Below are 7,414 nucleotides of genomic sequence, written 5' to 3' on the forward strand. Positions count from 1 at the left end.
TTTCACTAAGCCTGATGTTTCTAAAGTACATCTGTCTGTTACTGTATGTCAAAATTTCACTCCTTTTTGTGGCTGAATAAAATTCCATTGTATTTGAGTTATATATATATATATATATATATGAATAATATTCCATTGTGTGTGACACACATCCCCACACCGCCACACTCCCACACCTTCCACATTTTGTTTATTCATCTGTTGCTGGACACTTGCATTGTTCTCACTTTTTGGCTACTGTGAATGATGCTGCTGTGAAGGTTGGCATACAGATCTCTCTGTTTGAGTCTCTGCTTTCAGTTCTTTTGGATATATACCTAGGGGTGGATTTCCTGGATTAATATGGTAGGCCTATAACTTTTTGAGGAGCTGCCAAACTGTTCTCTGTGGTGGCTGCAACCGCTTTAACATTGCTACCAGCAGTGTACGAGGGCTCTAGTTTCTTCATATCCTTACCAACACTTCTATTTGTGTTTTTTGATCATAGCCTAATAGGTGTGAAGTGGTATCTCATTGTGGTTTAATTTGCACTTTACTAATGATTAGTGATGTTGAGCATGTTTTATGTGCTTATTGGCTGTTTTTGAAGAAATGTCCAAGTCCTTTGCACATTTTTGGTTTTTTGTTTTGAGGTGGAGTTTTGCTCTTGTTACCTAGGCAGGAGTGCAATGGTACCATCTTGGCTCACTGCAACCCTCCTCCTCCTGGTTTAAGCGATTCTCCTGCCTCAGCCTCCCAAGTAGCTGGGATTACAGGCATGTGACACCATGCCTGGCTAATTTTGTATTTTTAGTAGAGAAGGCGTTTCACCATGTTCATCCGGCTAGTCTCGACCTGCTGACCTCAGGTGATCCACCTGCCTTGGTCTTCCAAAGTTTTGGGATTACAGGCATGAGCCACCACGTCTGGCCGTTTGCCCATTTTTGAATTGAGTTTTTTTTGTTTTTATTGAGTTGTAGTAGTGTGTTAATCCTTACCAGTTATGTGATTTAGAAATATTTTCTGCTATTCTGTTAGTTTTTCACTGTCTTGATACTGTCCTTTGATGTAGAAACACTTTAAATTTTCTTTTGTCTGTGCTTTTGGTGTCATATCTGAGAAATTGTTGCCAGATCGAGTGATAACATAACTTTTCGTCTGTGTTTTCTTCCAAGAGTTTAGGTTTTTGTTCTATTTTAAGTTACTTTTTGTATATGGCATAAGGTTAGGGCAAATTTTATTCCTCCTCCTTTTTTGTTTTGAGATGGCCTCACTCCCACCCAGGCTGGAGTGCAGTTGCATGATCACGGTTCAGGGCAGCCTTGACCTCCCCGGGCTCAGATGATCCTCCTACCTCAGACTCCTGAATAACTGGGACTATAGGTGTGCACCACGACACCTTGCTAACTTTTGTATTTTTTGTAGAGATGGGGTTTCACTTTGTTGCCCAGGCTGGTCTTCAACTCCTAGGCTCAGACTGTCTGCCTGCCTTGGCCTCCCAAAGTGTAATATGGTCCAGTGTAGGTATTGAGAATGATTTGTTTGACTTCACCTTTTTTGTAAAACATTCCTTAAAGAGCTTGTTTTAGTATTTTGTTCTTTAAAGTTACAGTTAGAGGTTGTCAGTAACTTTTATTCTTGTAGATTGAATTGCTTTTAAGTAACTAAAGAATGAATGTGTTCAATTTTTATGCCCTTATTTTTGATTTTTCTTCTTTTACCTAAAGAGCCCATTTGGAGATCTTTTCACTGTAATTGTGTTATGCTTTTGCACTCCCAGGTGCTTAGCTGAGACTTTGAATTTCTATAAAACTCTATGACTTCACAGTGATGTGTCGTTGTATTTTAATAGCCTTTTCAGGTAATTTTGGATATTCTTATGTATACAGTACTACCCCAGAACTCAAGAAATGGGAGTTTCTTAGTTGCAACTTGGAATCTAAAACCATACCAGTAACCTTTTATGCCATTATATTAAGATCTGTTGCTTTGTCTTGCATTTTGAATGGGTATTTACCCATACATGCTTTGTAACATCATACACTAGTCACTTGCAAAATACTGGTAACAATAAATTATGCACATCTTTCAAATGATGACCCATTTCATTATACAGTATCAAAAAAAAAAAAACACCACATTAATACCACTGCCAAATTCAGAAAAGTTTGTAAGTACTGGGAATCTGTCAAGTTAACAGTGGTAGATATAAGTTCTTTTTTTTTTTTTTTTTTTTTTAAGACGGGGTTTCACCATGGCCAGGCTGGTCTTGAACTCCTGACTTCAGGTGATCCACCCACCTTGGCCTCTCAAAGTGCTAGGATTACAGGCGTGAGCCACCGCACCCGACCAATATAAGTTCTTTAAAAGTCATTTTTGCTTGAAAGTTCAATTTTTTTTTTTTTTTAATTGGAAACATATACTTCAAGGAAAACAACTGGCAGTGACAGATTTACTGTTTGTTTTTGAGAAAATACCTGCCACATTCCCACGTTTGAATCAGCATAGTTTGTCAATCTTTCCAGTAAAGAATGATGCTTGAGGCCAGCTATGGTGGCTTATGCCAGTAATCCCAGCACTTTGGGAGGCCAAGGCAGGTGGATCATGAGGTCAAGAGCTTGAGACCATCCTGGCCAACATGGTGAAACCCTCTCTCTACTAAAAATACAAAAAATTAGCTGGATGTGGTGATATGTGCCTGTAGTTCCAGCTACTCAGGAGGCTGAGGCAGGAGAATTGCTTGAACCCGGGAGGCGGAGGTTGCAGTGCGCTGAGATCGCGCCCCTGCACTCCAGCCTGACGATGGAGTTAGACTCTGTCTCAAAAAAGAATGATGTTTGAGAAAAAAGTAGTTAGTTTGGCTTGCAACTTAAACAGTGGTGTTTTTTCCCTCCATACAACCACTATGCTTTGCATGCAGCAGCAGTGTTTTATGCATACTTGCTTTGTCACAGAAATTATTAGTATATTCAGTGGTAGAGATTTAATAAAATTAATCATTTTTTTCCTTCATTAAGGGCTTTAAGTGAAACTGACATTTTACTTTTTGACTGCTACATAGTATGTAGCAGTTCAGAGATCCTACCTTTATTCATGACAAGGCACCAGCAATTTTACCCATCCATGCGAATGTCAGTGCAGTAAAAAAGCCAAATAACATCTTTTGATTTTTTTAATTTTTTTTTTTTTTTTTTTTTTTTTAAACAGTGTCTCGCTCTATTTCCCAGGCTGGAGTTCAGTGGTGCGATCTTAGCTCACTGCAACCTCTGCCTCCCAGGTTTAGGTGATTTTCCTGCCTCAGCCTCCTGAATAGCTGGGACTACAAGTGTATACTACCACTCTGGCTAATTTTTTGTATTTTTAGTGGAGATGAGGTTTCACCGTGTTAGCCCGGATGGTCTTGATCCCTGACCTTGTGATCTGCCCATCTCGGCCTCCCAAAGTGCTGGGATTACAGGCGTGAGGCACTGCGCCTGGCATAAAAAAGTTTTTGAGACATAGTCTTGCTCTGTTGCCCAGGCTGGAGTGCAGTGGCATGATCTCAGTTTGTTGTAACCTCTGTCTCCCAGGCACAAGCAATTCTCCTGTTTCAGCCTCCTGAGTAGCTGGGACTACAGGCGAGCATCCCATGCCTGGCCAATGTTTTGTATTTTTAGTAGAGACGGGGTTTCATCATGTTGGCCAGTCTGGTCTTGAACTTCTGCCTGCCTCGGCCACCCAAAGTGTTGGGATTACAGGTGTGAGCCAATGCGCCTGGTCCTATCTTTTTTTTTTTTTTTTTGAGATGGAGTCTTACTCTGTCGCCCAGGCTACAGAGCTCAGTGGTGTAATCTCAGCTCACTGCAACCTCCTCCTCCCAGGTTCAAGCAATTCTCCTGCCTCAGCCCCTCGAGTAGCTGGTATTACAGGCACCTGCCACTGCACCCAGCTAATTTTTGTATTTTTAGTAGAGACAAGGTTTCACCATCTTGTTTATGCTGGTCTCGAACTCCTGACCTCGTTATCCACCCACCTCGACCTCCCAAAGTGCTGAGATTTACAGGCGTGAGCCACCACGCCTGGCAGCCCCATCTCTTAAAAAAAAAAAAAAAATGTGGTTGGGCACGGTGACTTGTTTGTGGTCCCAGGTAATTGGGAGGCTGAGGCAGGAAGGTCACTTGAACCCAGGAGTTCAAGGCTGCAGTGAGCGATGATCACAGCATTTCACTCCAACCTGGGCAACACAGTGATACCCTGTCTCTTAAAAATAAATAAATAAATGAAAATTTGAAATATGCAGAAAATGTGAAAAAGCAGTAAAATGAATACCCATATCCCTCTGCCTAGATTGCTTTGCAGTTAACATTTTAACCATAATTGTACATGGTCTCTTCGCTTTATGTATTTATTGTATAATGTGTAATACTTATTATATCAAACATATATACGGTCTTATTTGAAAAGTAAGTTGCCTGAATTTCTTAAGAAAAAGGCCTCGTACCTGTAGTTATGTAACACTTATATAAATTCCTAGTAATTCTTTGATAAAATCTGATAATCACTGTGTATTCAGTTTTTCTCATCTTCAAAATGTCTTCATGGTTTTTTTTTGTAAACCATAATCATTTAGTTATGTCTCTTTTAGTTTTGAAGAGTCCCCTCCTTTGAAAAAAATTTCCCTTGGCCCTGATATTTTTTTTAAGAGCCCAGGATACAGAAAGTTCTACATTCAGAATTTATCTGATTGTTTCCTAGTGTTGCCTCACTGTATTAAAGTTCTGGAATTTAAGCCTAGAAGTTGGATTAAATTTAGGTTAGACTGTTTTTTGGGGGGCCGGGTGGTAAGACTATTTCAGCAGTTGCATTTTGTATGAGGCTTTACATCAGAAGTTTCGTGACATCTGATTATTCCACTCTTAGCATTGTTTGACCACCTAGTTAAGGTTGTGATCACCAGCTCTTTCCAAAATAAAAATACATTTCTCCTTTTATAATTTAGTAGTAAACTTCAGAGTGCTAGTCTGGCACCACGTGCATGCTCTATTCCATATTACTATCTTACCTCATATTTTTGTATCCATTGTTGAGCTTTATCTACATCATTTATTGCTCGAGTTATAGAACGATGAATTTTCTAATCGTTATTTCTTACACATTTAATAGCTGGAATTTTGTAAAGAGGAACCTTCATCTCTCTTCACCTTCCCTTCTTCTTCCCACTGTCCTCATCTATAGATTCAGTAATTTTTGCTTATTGGATAACCGTTTTACTTACTGACATTATGCTAAGTTAAATAACACAGACACAAATAATATTAAAAACTTCATGGTCTCATTTTTGTGTCAAACTAAAAATAGTTGGAAGACGTAGAAACAGAATGGAATGGTGGTTACCAGGGATGAGGAGGGGGAGGAAATAGGGCAGCGTTGGTTAGATAGTACATACTTGCAGATTTGTAGGATGAATAAATGTGGCTATCTGATATATAGTAGGAGGCCTGTAGTTAATAATATATATAGGATATTTTCTAAGAGAGTAGAGGTAGGTGCTTTTAACACACACACAGGGTAAACTATGGAAAGTAATGGATATGTTAATTTGCTTGCTTGTAGTAATCACTGTGTATATCAAAACATCTTGCATATGTTAAATATATGCAGTAAAAATAAATATTTACTAAATGTTTTATAGTTGATTTTGCCTTTTTTTTTTTTTAAGTTGAAGTTGTTTCAAATTTGGCCAATGTGAACCATTTAAAGCTGTCTCTTGTATCCTTTTGAATTAACCTATCATCTTTGAGCACTTCCCTTGCCTTTGGTACCATAAGATGGCTTAGTCATCTTATAGATTCTCTGTTTAAGTTATGGAATCATCTGTTTTTCTAGGAACCTTGGTCATTTTTGTGGGCATTAGTACTTAGAAACCAGATCTGAGTGCTGAGTGTGTTCATCACTTCTAGGCTCTTTCTTTGGATAGAGTTGGGAAATACGTTGAAAAATGAACCATGAGTTTATATTATTGATAGTTTTATTTCAAATTTAGCATTACAGAATTGTGTATTTACTTGCTTTATCCTACAGCATACATATATATAAAAATTATAATTCCAATAATACGAGCAATAAATATATTGAGTGAATTTTAATTTCTTTGTAATTTGTTTTGTCTTTAGATTATAGTTTACTTAGAATGAACAGCCGTGTTAGTGTGTTAAAATTAGTTGAAATGATTTTTATATTGTCTGCTTATGTTAATTCTGTGTTCAGTTGAGTTCATTTGTACCTATTTGTGTTCTGTTTTTTTAGTTTTGAACTTAATATTGGACTAATTTCTTTGTTACTAACATAACTTAGAAGGCAGCAGTGTACATGTACTTGACCTAATTACAAAGGAATCTGTCTGGTGTAAAGTAAATCAGGTCATGGCAACTGAGTCAGCAGCAGACCTATTTACTGTTGATGGATGCAACGTGATAGTATCAGAGAAAATTAAGAAAATTATTGCTAATTTATAAAACAAAAAGGGCTATGAGACTGAGCTTATTTGAAAAATGTAATATGAGTAAAGCTGTGTCTTTTTTGAGATGGAGTCTCACCCTGTCCCCCAGGCTGCAGTGCAGTGTCATGATCTTGGCTTACTGCAACCTCTGCCTCCTGGGTACAAGCAATTCTCCTGCCTTGGCCTTCTGAGTAGCTGGGATTACAGACGTGTACCACAATGCCCAACTAATTTTTATATTTTTAGTAGAGATGGGGTTTTACCTGTTTGCCAGGCTGGTCTTGAACTGCTGACCTCAAGTGATTTGCCCACCTTGACCTTCCAAAGTACTGGGATTACATGGGTGAGCCACCGCATCCAGCCAAAGCTGTGTCTTAACAAGCTATGTTTTAACATAGTAGCCCTAACTTTTTTTTTTTTTTTGCAAGGCAAAGCCTTTATTCATTTTAATGTTGCCCAAGTGTAAGAAACATATAATCTGGATTTATTAACTTTAGATAACAATAATGTAAAAGATAGAGAAAGGTCTCATATTACAGAAATTTAAAAGTTGACTATACAGTAAATGGTGAAGAAAACTAACAATAGAACAGGACAATGTTCAAATAGGTAATTAACAAATGGGGCCAAAAGATCAACATATATCCCACAACGTCTTTCATGCAATGTCTCAGCTATTTTTTCCCCAAACATAAAGGCAGATTAATTCAGATTAGCCCTATTAAGAATAATAGCTTATGTTTTCTTCTGAAATTAGTATTTGAATGGAAAATGTATTAATAACTCGTGGTTTCCTACTGAAGTTTGATTCCACCGTATGATGCTCAGATTTAGACAATGCTAGATAAGACACTACTGGGTGACCATTTCAAAGTATGAACTGCAGGCAAAATCTAAAAGGACATACAAAATAAAAAATATTTATATTTTCTTTCTTTTCTTTTCTTTCTTTTTTTT

The 7,414-nt window shown here is 37.8% G+C and overlaps 1 protein-coding gene across 6 annotated transcripts in view; it reads left to right on the forward strand.

Annotated features, from left to right (window-relative positions):
- WAPL (WAPL cohesin release factor) overlaps window positions 1–7,414 on the forward strand; it is a 99,960-nt gene that overhangs the window by 28,744 nt on the left and 63,802 nt on the right. The gene's annotated exons all lie outside the window — the stretch shown is intronic.

Source organism: Cebus imitator, unplaced genomic scaffold, assembly GCF_001604975.1.
Source record: "Cebus imitator isolate Cc_AM_T3 unplaced genomic scaffold, Cebus_imitator-1.0 Scaffold393, whole genome shotgun sequence".
Lineage (NCBI taxonomy): Eukaryota > Metazoa > Chordata > Mammalia > Primates > Cebidae > Cebus > Cebus imitator.